Source organism: Leptonychotes weddellii, chromosome 11, assembly GCF_054177405.1.
Source record: "Leptonychotes weddellii isolate Sample4059 chromosome 11, ASM5417740v2, whole genome shotgun sequence".
Taxonomy (NCBI): Eukaryota; Metazoa; Chordata; class Mammalia; order Carnivora; family Phocidae; genus Leptonychotes; species Leptonychotes weddellii.
This window is the reverse complement of record NC_138379.1, coordinates 57,911,975-57,925,275: the sequence shown is the minus strand read 5'-3', so window position 1 is coordinate 57,925,275 and position 13,301 is coordinate 57,911,975. Positions and strand designations below refer to the sequence as shown.

The 13,301-nt window shown below is 43.6% G+C and overlaps 1 long non-coding RNA gene across 1 annotated transcript; it reads right to left on the bottom strand.

Annotated features, from left to right (window-relative positions):
* Window positions 1–428: 428 nt before the first annotated feature.
* On the bottom strand, window positions 429–13,140 carry LOC145716247 (uncharacterized). Its single transcript, XR_014138804.1, has 3 exons — window positions 12,683–13,140; window positions 11,310–11,587; window positions 429–2,461 (listed from the first exon to the last, which is right to left on the bottom strand). It is a non-coding gene; the product is annotated as an uncharacterized LOC145716247 (long non-coding RNA).
* Window positions 13,141–13,301: the final 161 nt, after the last annotated feature.

The window sequence follows — 13,301 nt, the reverse complement described above, 5'->3', positions numbered from 1 at the left end:
GCAAAACTTCTTTAAAGAAGAATTCACACAAATCCTTCACAAGCTTTTCCAAAAAATAGAAGAGGAAACCCCTCTCGATTCATTTTATGATGCCAATATTACCCTGAAATCAAAACCAAAGATGTCACAAGAAGACACACCAACCAATATCTCTTGTAAACGTAGATGCAAGAATCCTCAACAAAATACTAGCAAACCAAATCCAACAATATATAAAGAGGATCATACACATGACCCATTGGAATTTATCCCAAGAATTAATGTTTGGTTCAACATACAAAAATTAAATATAATATACCATTAATAAAGATCAAAAACAGCATACTCATTTCATAGATGCAGCAAAAGCATTTGACAAAACCCAATACCATTTCATGAAAAAAATATTCAGCATACTGGGAATAGAAGGCAACTTCCCTAAACTGATGAAGGACATCTATGAAAAACCCATAGCTACCATCATACTTAATAGTAAAAAACTGAAATCTTTCTCTCTAAGAACAGGAACAAGACAAGGTTGTCCACTCTTACTCAATATTGTACTAGAGAGTCTAGCCATGAAAATTAAGCAAGGAAAACAAATAAAAAGCATCCAAATTAGAAAGAAAAAAAGGTAAAAGTATCTTCATTCACAGTTTAAATGAACTTGCATATAGAGAATTCTAAGGAATCTATTACAAAAAACCTATTAGAGACAATAAACAAGAGCAACAAGGTGGCAGTTTATAAGATCAACATACAAAATCAATTTTATTTTCATATACTAGCAGTGAATGATCTGAAGGTTAAATTATGAAAAAAATTCCGTTTATGATAGTATCAAAAAGAATAAAATACTTATGAATAAATTTAATTTAAAAAGTGAAAGAAATACACACTAAAAACTATCAAACATTGCTGAAAGAATTTTTTAAGATTTTATTTACTTATTTGAGAGAGAGAGAAAGAGATCACAAGCAGGAAGAGGAGCAGAGGGAGAGGAAGAAGTAGACTCCCTGCTGAGCAGGGGGATCGATCCCAGGACTCTGGGATCATCATGACCTGAGCTGAAGGCAGATGCTTAACTGACTGAGCCACCCAGGTGCTCCTGTTGAAAGAATTTAAAGAAAATCTAAATAAACGGAAAGACATCCCATGTTTATGTATTTGAAGACAATATTGGTAAAATGGCAATACTCTCCAAATTGATCTATACAGTCAACACAATACTAATAAAATTCTAGCTGCCTTTTTAATTTTTTACAGATATTGATAAAGCTGATCCTAATATTCAAATAGAAATGCAAGGACCCAGGAAAGGCAAAGCAGTCTCGAAAAAAAACAAAGTTGAAGAGCTCACACTTCCTGAATTCAGAACTTACTACAAAGCTATAGCAATCAAGAAGGCATGGTACTGGCAGAAGGTAGACATACAGATCAAGAGAATAGAAGTGAAAGTCCAGAAATAAACCCTGATCAACTGACTTTGACAAAGGTGCCAAAATATTCAATAAGGAAAAGAATAATCTTTCCAACAAATGGTGTTGGTACAACTGGATAGCCACAGGCAAAATAAACTTGGACTCCTACCTCATATCATATGTAAAAAAGAACTCAAATGGTTCAAAATTCAAAATGGAAAAGTTAAAACTATGAAAGTCTTAGAAGAAAATGTACATAACCTTGAATGAGACAATGGTTTCTTAGCTATTGCACCAAAAGCAGCAAAAGAAAAAATAGAAAAATTGTACTTCATCAGTTAAAAACTTTGTGCTTCATAGGATACTATCAAGAAGGTGTGAAGACAATTTACAAAATGGGAGAAAATATTTGCAAACCATACATGTATGTGATAGAGGGCTAGTAACCAGACTATATAAATAACTATTACAACTCAATAAGAAAAAGACAAATAATCCAAATAATCATAGGCCAAGGATTTGTATTCCTATTTCTCCAAAGAAGACATGAACACATCACTTCCACTAATGTTCCATTGTTGAGAATTTATCTATACAATCACACTTAATGCTAGAAGCCTGGGAAATTTAGCACTTGGTTGAGAAGCCACAACTTTATACAGTGGAGGAAGGAGCACAGATTTTTGGTAGAGATTTAGCCAGCTTGGTCTTCTAGCAATTGTTAACCATATCCCAATTCCATCATTCAAGACAGAAAGTATGTAATACCTCAAGAATCCATTCAAGCTCAAGGTCACTCCAGTTTGGTGAAGCTCACCTTTGACCGCTCATTGTTCAGATTGTTATTTTATCCTTGAAGTCCGGAAATCTTCTCATCCAAGGCGGTTGGTATGGTGGTGACATTGGGTTTCCTTTTATCCCATATGGGATATGTAAACTCAGAGCAAGAAAAATATGTGCTTTATGTCATTTGTACATAAGTCATTTCCCCTTTTGGCATCTCAGAGGCTATGAATGAAACATTTTTTTTTTCTCTTTAAATACTCTTCATGCTTCATGAGCTATAATGAAAAGAAATGACATGCTCTAAATCCATTTGATGTAGGCTCATGCAGATTGAATGTCTTGTCATTAATTATACTTTTTGATTTGTGGTAAGCCATGTGATAATAGCATTTCCCTTTTATTCTGGAAAGAAAAACTTAGAAGAAAAAAAGCAATGAAAAGACTCCCAGCCCAGTTTGGTTACATTTGGATTAGTTAGCTATGTGCTGATGCCAGTAACAAAAGTTTGACCAAATGCCCAACCAGGCAAGCACTCAGAAAGTTATTTTATTTTCAGAATGAGCTGATCCCAAACAGATTTGATCCCTACCCCCCAAAAGTAGTAAGTCTGATTCTTTGACGTCAACAAAAAAGATAATATAGTTAAAAAGCCCTTTGTAGCTTTGAAAATAGCTCTCATATTCCTTATCACAGTGAGGCAGGACACATACCTTCATTCATTCACTTAGTAGTATAGATTTAGTGAGTACCTGCTAAGTGCAAGGCACTGTCTTAGGCATGGGTTTTTTTTTATTTCTCCATTACTTATGAGGAAACTGACAGGTAAAGCAGTTTGCCCAAGGTCATGTCAGTGGGATTAGAATTTACTCTTCTTAATTCTGGTTCTCCTGAATCAATCGTAGGCTATAATAGGAACTTCTGATTATTTGCATGTGCCACACAAAGTGACAGGAATTTTATACACTGCATCTCATCTAATCTTCTGATGAATCTTGTGAATAGATATTGTTTCCCTCACTTTACAGATGAAGAAACTAAGTCTCAGATAAGTAAGAAGACTTGCCGGAAGGCACAACACCTGTAAGGGGCAAAGCTGGCCTCTGTATCTATGTCTGTCTATGGAGAACTCCCTTGTACCTGTACTTTGCCTGTATTCCTCTCCCTCCCTGTTGATTGGCTGTGGCCATGAGGCCCTGCTGTGATTGGATAAGGACTGACACCTGATACCCGGCCAGGTTTCCTGATTAAGACCAGTGCCCTGTGCGCCATAACCCCAGGCACACTTCAAGGCACATCCCTACAGGCTGTCAGTTGCTGCCACAGTCCTTGCCTATTCAAGTTGGATCACTGACCTCTGCCTGGTTCTACTAGGTTCTAAAATCACTTGATGGCTGCCCCTAGACCTCGCCCCCATAACCAGGAGAGGTCACTCCTTCATCCTTCCCTTGTTCTTCCTATTAGCTGTATTTCTGGAAATGAGTCTTTGGTTCAATCTTCCTGGGTCAGGACCAGCAACATAATTTTCAAGGCCCAGTGCAAAAATTAACATGTAGGGTCTTTTGTAAAAAATGTTTAAGAATTTTAGTACATCGGGGCTCAATCGGTTAAGCATCTGCTTTCGGCTCAGGTCATGATCCCGGGGTCTGGGATCGAGTTCCACGTCAGGCTCCCTGTTCAGCCAGGAGCCTGCTTCTCCGTCTCCCTCTGCAGCTCCCCCTGCTTGTGCTCTCTCTCTCTTTGGGTCAAGTAAATAAATAAAAGCTTTAAACAAAATTTTTAGTACATCAACCACAGAACATTAAAGCAAGCATGGGACCCTTCTGAGTGTGGGAACCTGTGCAACTGCTCAGGTTTCATGCCCATGAAGTTAGCCCAGGACCTGGAAGATTTTACTGAAACTTTTGCAATGACCTGGAATTTTATCATAGATTATCCCTCTGTTTTTGCATCATATCTCCTTGCTCTAACCTGGAATAGGCCTGCCTTTGCCATGGCTATTAGGACTTTGTCTCTATCTGTGAACCCTTTCCCCAGTTTGTAACTCTGGCCCTAAGTTCCCAAAGCTCTAGTAACCTACCTCCCCCAAGACCAGTGCTCACACCCCGACATTCTCATGTACACAGCTCACCTGTGCAGTTTTCCAAGCAATGACTTTGCAGGGTGTATAATTAAGGGACTGATAGGGAGAGAGAGAAGGCTGTGTATGTTTGGCAAAATATTTATAACAATTTCTGGCAGCTAGAGTAATTTTTGCTTTTTATTAAATATATCTCTGCATTCTGTAGCTGGCTCTTAACTTGGCCTGAGCTTCTTGAGGGAAATTTTGGGATTTTTGCCAAACAACAACACAGACCTTCAAATTTATGTTATAAAAGCCAGCAGTGCCATCACAGACAACTTCCTTCCTTTGTTGGAGCAGTTTCAAAAAAGCAGATCATAGCATTATTCAGTACAGTAAACCACACCCTCCACCCCTTCAATGTTACTGACAACAGCAAGGCAGAGCATGTAAGTCATATCCAAATGGAAAACATTGGCTTCGGTGCATCCTGTTGTGAAATCCTCAAGCATTGGGTTATAGCACTGACAACAAGGGAAAAATGAAGAAACATCAAGAGGGGAAAGAAAAAAATTCCAAATGCAGAAAGACAAAAGAAGGAGAAGTTCAAAAGGCCTGTGGACACTCTCTGGACTGTGCTATGTATGCCCAAGACTCCGGTTCTCTTAAATCAATGCTAGTTGATAATAGCAACTATTTATTGAATATTTGCCATGTGGATGGCATGGGTTGATGACATATTATATTTATCTGGTTTTCTCTACAACCTTGTGGAGTATTATTCCCCTCATTTAGATGAAGAAACTAAGGTTTGGAGAAGTAAGGAGCGTTGTCCAAAGCCCCAAGTCATGGAAGTGGCAAAGCGGAATATATAGCTAGATACTCTGCATGTCAATCCTCCATAGGATGCCCACTCCCTGTCGACTGTCTGTGGCCTGGAGATCCTGCCCCTATGGCCACAGCTGATTGGACCCAAGGGCAGCTAATCCATGAGGTGGCCAGCAGCCTATGACTTGTGTGGCCCATCTGACTCCTCTTATGATTTTAGAATCTGGACAAATCACAGCCACTTAGCTCTGGAAGCTGAGCTTGGCACTGGTTGATGAGTTGCACTTAACAGAGGGGCAGCCATTCTGGGGCCATGTGTGAAGTGAAGTAAGGAGAACTGCAGGCAGAGAGAGAGGAAGACAGAGTAGATGCACAGAGAGAAGTGGAGATGTCAAGAGAAAGGGAGTGTAAAATCAGAGAGACACAGATAGAAAGAGAGGGTGGAGGATAAGGAGCCAAAGAGAATGAAGCCTGGAACCATCCTCCATGGAACTGAAGGGTTTCATGATAGAGCCCTGATCTTGGATCCGAGACCTGGCTGAACCACAGCACCTATCCTCACAGCAATCCTTCCTACCTGAGCTTATATGAGTGGGCCTCTGTTACAACCCCCCTAAAATTCTAACTTCAACAGCCTGATGCCAAAGCTATTCTTAGTATACCTGGCTACACCCCCCCTCATGTTCTCATTCACAAGGGGACACCATGTGCCCCAAGGACAGCTGAGATGCCAGAGTTTCTGTTTCGGTTGCTTTGGTTAACTTTCCACTACCACCATCCCTGAGTAAAAACTGGGTCACTGCTTCCAAGCCACTCGCTAGCAGCCCCACCTTCCCTTCCAGGGCCTATCTCCAAGCTCCCGTGGTGGGAGGAGTGGCCATAACCTGCCACCATGACTATGGCAACCATCTTCTCAGGTGCTGACCTAAAGCTCGAGGGACTCCAAGGAGCGGGCAGTCAGCCCGGAACATTGCCTCTTCCCTCTTTCCTATAGGACCTCTCACCCCCAACCCCATATCCAGATGTAGGTTATGTAGAATCCAGGGATCAATCTGGACATAGAGTAAATAAAAGCAGGGGCAGTTTAGTCAAGAGATTAAGATGTTAGCAGCCCCTGGCTTCTTGTCTAGATTCATCTCCTATCTTGCTATGTTACCTTGGGTAAATTGGTTGACATCTCTGAGATATGGATTACTTACCTATATAATGACAGGGATGGTGGATGACAAGAGCCAACGCCCCTCCCAGCTCTGACTTTCTAGGATGCAAGTTTAAATGCCATTCCCTTTGATTGGCATTTAGAGAAGGGGGGCCTGGGCCCTTTCTGGAATTTGTGCTTTATCATCACACCTGTTCCACCTGCAAGTATCCAAAATCACCTATGGCAACGCTGACTATATTGTGGAAAAAGCACTAAATCAGCAGGGAAACTATGGAAACATACTAACTGAAAGTTCAAGCAAAAGGAAGGGGAATCTTGTGTTGAGGAGAAGACTTCGTACCAGCAGCCCCATAAAAAGTGGGCAACTGCAAGGCAGAGGTTCAGGGGTGTGTGCACTGCTGAAGTAGCAAATTCCAAACACATCTTTCACAGCAGGCCCAGCTTGCAGGCTTTATTTAGGTAAAACTCCCATTGAGCCTCAGCTCTCAGGGCCCAGTCTGACTCAGAGCTTCAGAATCTTGGCCTGCAGTGAGATGAGTCATGGTGATGAAATTTCAAGAGAAAGGGACATTCTTAAAATTAGCTTTGAGGCAGCAACTGGCTCTGTAAGTGCCTTTTCCAGGTTATTTTAGTTGCTGTCCCCTTCAAGGGAACCCAGAATGGGTGGGTGAATTCTACCTTTCTGTTCCCCAGTCATCAGCCCCTTGGATTCCCAATGCTCCAGGACTTGCTCCTTTCAAGGACTGAGGTACTGACCCTCAGGCCTGGTCTGACCTCTTCTGCTGTGATCTTGTTGTGGCTGCAAGAGGGGATGGGGTTCTCAGAGGAGCCTAAGTCTAGCACTGGGCTGGGCTGGGTTGACCACCCCAGCACTAGAAGTCCCACCACAGAACAAAGATGGAGTGTGAGAGGGTCTCCTCTTATCCAACCTCACAGCCCCTCTGACTCCGCCGAGGCCCACTTTGTGCCTTTTGACCAAGCCTCCTCCCAGGGCAGGAAATCAAAGCTGACACTGACTTTGCAGTCGGAATATTTCCATGAGCAATGAGATGTGGATGAACAATTTCTCCACTGTTCTCTGCACAATAGTGGGTTCTGTTGAAACCAGGCAGGCGTGGCTCAGCTCCCATTTTTTATTTATCCTGATCGAGAGCTTATTCTCTTCAATGTCTCCATCCCTCCTCAGGGACATGTGTCTCATGGGTATAATTGGGGTTTCCCTCAACAATCCACATGGGCAAAGAGCTACCCAGGTCTTCAGGGAACATGACTAGAGCTACATGGAAAAACAATAGGTACAGCCCAGCTGGTAAGATGTGAGAAGGTCCAAAAGATCAAGATAAATCCATCTCCCTTTTGCTAAGTCCTTCCTATCAACGTGCATACATTATGTCATTAATTTAGTAAGAATTGACTGCATACCAACCATACCCCATCACTATGCTGGTTATGGAGAATATTATCATGTATAAGATATAGTTGCTGCCCACAAGGAACTCATCTTTTAATACAGCGAATGCTGGTAAACAGTCAGGATACAAGCTAGCATGCTATCATAGAGGCCTATAACAATATTATGAGACACAGAGAGAAGGAATGAAAAGGTAGGGATGTGGTCAGGCTCCAAGGGAAAGGTGAAGGCATTTATCAGTAATTAAGAAAATAAACAGACAAAAAAAATAGGCAATACCATTCTGGTTTGTATAGCTAGTATGTCGAACAAGCATGACTCATGGCATAATAGAAATGCAGCTTTATAGTTGACTCCTCCTGTCTTGATTCTTCCCCATCCTACTCTTGCTCTCTGTTGTTTTAAGGGAAAGCCATGGGCAGGAGGAATGTAAGGGGTAGGACAGCTTGGACTTGAGTTGGCCTTTGACCACAGAAAGCATCCCTGGTGGGCCAGAGCAGGACTCTTCTCATGGGGTCATGCCATGGGTTCTTCCAAGGTCCCCTCCTGGGACCTCTGTCCTATACTTCCCTTGACCCTGACAGATGTGATTCCATTCCTGGTGCTGCCTGAGTCAATGCAGAGTAGCACATCTTGTCTTCCTGCCAAAATCCCTTCGCTCCTCTAGCAGGCATTTTCACACAAGATCTTAGATGACCCAAACCACATGATTATTCTCTCTCGGTATGGCCCACACCTCATGCACAGGAAACGACTGCATCCCCTACTCTGAAGAACTCTGGGAGTGCATCCAAACCCACCCAGCCCTCTCTCCTGTTACTGCACCTAAAGAGCAAGTCTCATCCCTTACCCCTTGGGGGCAGGAGCCAGGCACCAGTCACCAAGCATGACCAGGGCACTAGTCCCTCCATGTCCCTACTGCAAGAAGTAGCTTTCAATGTTCTCCCGCAGTGCCTCCACCCCTCCCCCAAAGGGAGAGATCAGGAGCAGCTCTTTCCAGAGGAATCTCTTCTCTAACATCCTCCTGCTCCACTCTTTCTGAGCCTTTCCTTGTCTTTGATTTGGATAAGGGTCCAGAGTCAAGGTTCCATGAGCCCTTTCCCTTGACACACAGCATCATCCAAAATGGAGGCTGACTTCACTGGTGAGACCATCAGAGTTTCCAGTCTTGGCTGACCTATGAACACCTCTGACAGGTTAACAGATGCTCCCACAAGCCAAAGGAGATAAAGATAGATCCCGGGTTCACTAGCGCATCACTAACCTAATGTCACCTCCATATAAATCTGTCCCCAGGATCCCAACAGCCAAACTCTGAGCCCTGCGTAGGATGTGAAACTGAGTCATAGATTGGTGACTCACCAGTGAGAGACCACACAATGAGTCAGGCAGAGGAGGCCGGGAACAAGCTTTTAAAATCTGAATTCTCTGGACTGCCTCTAGAGAACCACCCTTGAAGGAGACAAGGCTCCAGGGTAAATGGGTGGGAAGGCAGGTCAAGACACCAAACTCTACATCAGAGAATGGTGACGCGCTTTGGCTTTCTGCATGGCTCACTGAGAGCCTGGGGTTTTGTGCAGTAGGTTCTAATGCGGTTTTGTAATGCCTGACCCCACTTACTGATAACAAATTCATCAGTCACCTCAGGTCTGCTGCCTGCCCTCCGTGACTCATCACTGCTCATTTCATTATCTGGCAACTGTGCCTCAGCGTTATGCGAGCCTAGATGCAGGACGACTAGGTATGGGGCAGTGACACAGAACAGCAGTTAAAGACACAGCCTTGCCTATTACACAAACCTGGCATCACATTTGATGGGATCTTAGGCAAGTCACTTGCTTCATTTTCTCCCTCATTGAAACAGAAAGAAGAGTGCATTTGAAGGGTTGCATTGAGGAGTAAATAAGATGCTGTTTATAAATGGTCCAGAATGTAGCAAGTGCTCTAAAATTAGATAAGTATTATACTATTCATTAAGGATTTTGTTTCCATTGATGATTGTTCTTCACAATTTTGCTATTTGCTTACAAACTTAGATAATTACTTACCATTTATTTGAGCGCAGAGAAAATTAAATTTGTGCCAATATTTAAAAAAACCCAAAGAGCACATAAATTTCTTGAGAGAAGGGCTACATTTGGTCTGTTTTGTATCTGCAGGGCCTGGCAAAAAGTGCTTGGAGAGTAGGGTTATAAAGAAATAAAAGGCTGAATGGGGTGTATGCCCACACTAAACATTTTTGGAGTTGGTGTCATGCATATTTGGAAACATTCATTCAAGCAAGCACCCCCATGCACAGCTCTGCACCAGACATTATGTGAGACACAAACAAAAACAGCATCGAAACCAGTACACGCACAGGTGTACTGGCCAAACTGAGGCAAAACTTGGAGCTGGGACTTGAGAGAATTGGTGACACCTACCAATAACAGGATGAGGGAGGGCGTCAGGAAGCGGGAACCTCGGAAAGAGAACCGTTTCACCCAGGGAGGCAGTGTCATGCCGCCATGCTGAGGCTATGTGGTCTTAGTCAGCTGGACCCTTCCTGGGAGCTTGCTTGGCCCCTTACTGGGCCTGAGAAGGACAAGACACGGACAGGATAGATGAGGTTCTATTGGTTCTACTGATGAAGAATTTATGACCTTGGCCCTGTCACGTCCCCTCTGAGCCTGAATTCTCTTGCCCATAAAATAAGTTGGTGAACCCAAGCTGAAGTTCTCACACTTCAGTATGCAGGTGAATTGTTGGGGAAATGTGCCTAAAATGCAGATTCCTGGGCCCTACTGCCAGATATGGATTCCCAGATTTGGGGTGCATTTTACAAGCAGCCCAGGTGATTCTAGGAAATATGGGTCTACAGGAAAGTATCACATGAGGATGCCCTTTTTTGATCAAAAAATTTCATAAGCTCTCTCCCTATAAATGTAGGTGGATTTTTATGTTGGTTGTTTGAAGAAATACATAAAATTAAAAGCTGTCATGAATTCACAGGTTGACACGCATTTGTAGTTCATTCATCTCAATAGGGGCATATATATTTGAAAAATAGTATTATATGTAGAGACGGGAGTATGTATGTACTATTTATTTAGGATCTGGACAACGTTTGGCATCCTCTGGATTAAAATGTTATGATCCACAGACACCTAAGTATATAACTTACAAACTGAAAACCACTGATCTAAGTTATCTGTAAATTCCCTCTTCAAAGCTAGTAATCTATGATTCTAATTAGAGGTCTTATGGCTAACTGGCTGAATACTGGTTCTTTTTCCTATATTTGAAATCTAATAAGGAATCTTGGCTGAGCAACCACTTCAGGTAATCCTGGCAAAAGAAAGAAAAAGTGACACTGCTCCTTTTCAAATACATCTGGTTTTATCCACTGATTTGCAAGAGGGCTGGGGACGGGGGACTTGAATTCTATTTGCCAGTGATGTTTAAATATAATGCATATGAACTGTCCGATAAGAGCCACTTTTGCCAAGAGGAACTATGGATTCTCCTGAATTGAATCATCCGTCAGAGAAAGAGGGGTTCCTAACACACCCAGGGTTAGAGGGCAATCATTTTTCCAGATCTCCATTATTAGTTGATATTGGCTACCCCATCGCGATGCACAGCTGGAAGGGGAATATATGTATGAACTTCTGCTAAACTCACCAATTCTACGTGGCTGAAGCTGTGGACCCCTGGCTGAGGGTGATATATGAGGAGCTTCCTCTTCCTTCTTGGCAGCATCCAGCCTTGGGTGGCGGCTGTCATGTTTGCCAAGCAACCACCAGCACTGATTCTTGGACACGTGTAAACATCCCTGGAGCTTCGCAGATATGTTTCAGAGGAGTTTCTGTCAAAGAGTGGTCTTCTTACAGCCAAGTAGGTAGAGGCTCAGTTCCCTCAAGACTTGGGTACACATGTAAATGTGATTGCCTCGGTGAGGTCTGGAATGTTCAGATCATAGAAATATAAGGTCAGAAACAATGTTCAGGGGGCACCTGGGTGGCTCAGTCGGTTGAGCGATTGAGTGTCTGCCTTCCCCTCGGGTCATGATCTCAGGGTCCTGGGATAGAGCCCCACATTGGGCTCCCTGCTCAGCAGGGAGCCTGCTTCTTCCTCTCTCTCTCTATCTCTCAAATGAAATCTTAAAAAAAAGGAAAGAAAGAAAAAAAGAAAGAAAGGAAAGAAAGAAGAAAAGAAAGAAAGAAGAAAGAAAAGAAAGCAAAGAAGAAAGAAAGAAAGAAAGAAAGAAAGGAAGGAAGGAAGGAAGGAAGGAAGGAAGGAAGGAAGGAAGGAAGGAAGGAAGGAAGGAAGGAAGGAAGGAAGAAACAATGCTCAGCAAGTAGGTGCTCTCCAGTGGTTGCTTTTTCCTTATGTGTCTTGGTTTACGGGCATTCACTACAGTGGTAACCGTTCTCAAATACAAAAGCCTGGTTCTCATGCCAGACATTAAGGCACTCACAGCTGCCCTCGCTTTTTGTGTCACTCAGTCACAGGGTGGCGGGAGGTGTACCTGAGTGAACCTTCCCTCCACAGTGTCGCTGCCCTTTGCAGATGGCCTCTACTTTCCCCGGTAACTGCTGGCCTGTAGCTTCCAAGCGGCAGGAGAGACCCTGAGGATAGTTTGCAGTGGGTTCCACCGGGCTCAGAGGCATTCTCCCTCCCGCTCTGCCAACTGGGGTCCACCCAGGCTTTGGGGAAGGCAGCTGCAAAATAGGTGGTGCGGCTGCACAGCATATTCTTAAACTTCTGCCACCACGTCAGGGAGGCAGCGCAGAATCGGTGAAACCCGGCTGTCTCCGTTCCCCGCTGGGTGGGGCGGGTACGCGGTCAGAGACCCCGGATAGTACCTAACCCTGTTTATACTGTTTCTTCCCACACATATATACTTATGAGAAAGTTTAATTTACAAATTAGGCACAGTAAGAGATTAACAATAGCTAATAATAAAATAGAGCAATTATAACAATATACTGTGATAAAAGTTACGTGAATGTGATCTCCCTGTCTCTCAAAATACCTTTCATCACCATACTCACCCTTGTTGTGACGTGAGATGACACGGAGCCATGTGAGGACGAGCCGTGAGGTGAAGGAGGCCTAGGCGCTGACGCAGCGCGCCGGGGCTACTGCGCACTGACGTCTGACCAGGAGGAGGATCCCCTTCCGGGTCTCCCCATCTCTGTTGACCGCGGGTAACTGAGGCCCCCCGAAAGTGAAACCACGGGTAAGGAGCGGCTACTGTCATGAAGTTTTTGTAAGCTGAGGGATGTGGCTTTGGATCCCAATTCTGACACGGACCAGCGGTGCAGCCTCGGGTGGATCCCGCAGCCTCTCTGAGCCTGGGTTGCATCATCTGAAAACTGGACTTGATAGCCGTGCCTCGCAGGGCTGTGGTGAGGATTAGCAGCGGTGCGTGTAGGGTGCCTGGCACAGTCATAGCTCAGGTGATGCGGTGGTATTAGGAGAGCAGAGAGGGAAACTTACTTCAGAGTCTGCATCTTTTTTTTTTTTTTTCTTAGAATCTTTTTTTTTTTATTCTTATGTTAATCCCCATACATTACATCATTAGTTCTAGATGAAGTGTTCCATGATTCATTGTTCATGCACAACACCCAGTGCTCCATGCAGAACGTGCCCTCCTCAATACCCACCACC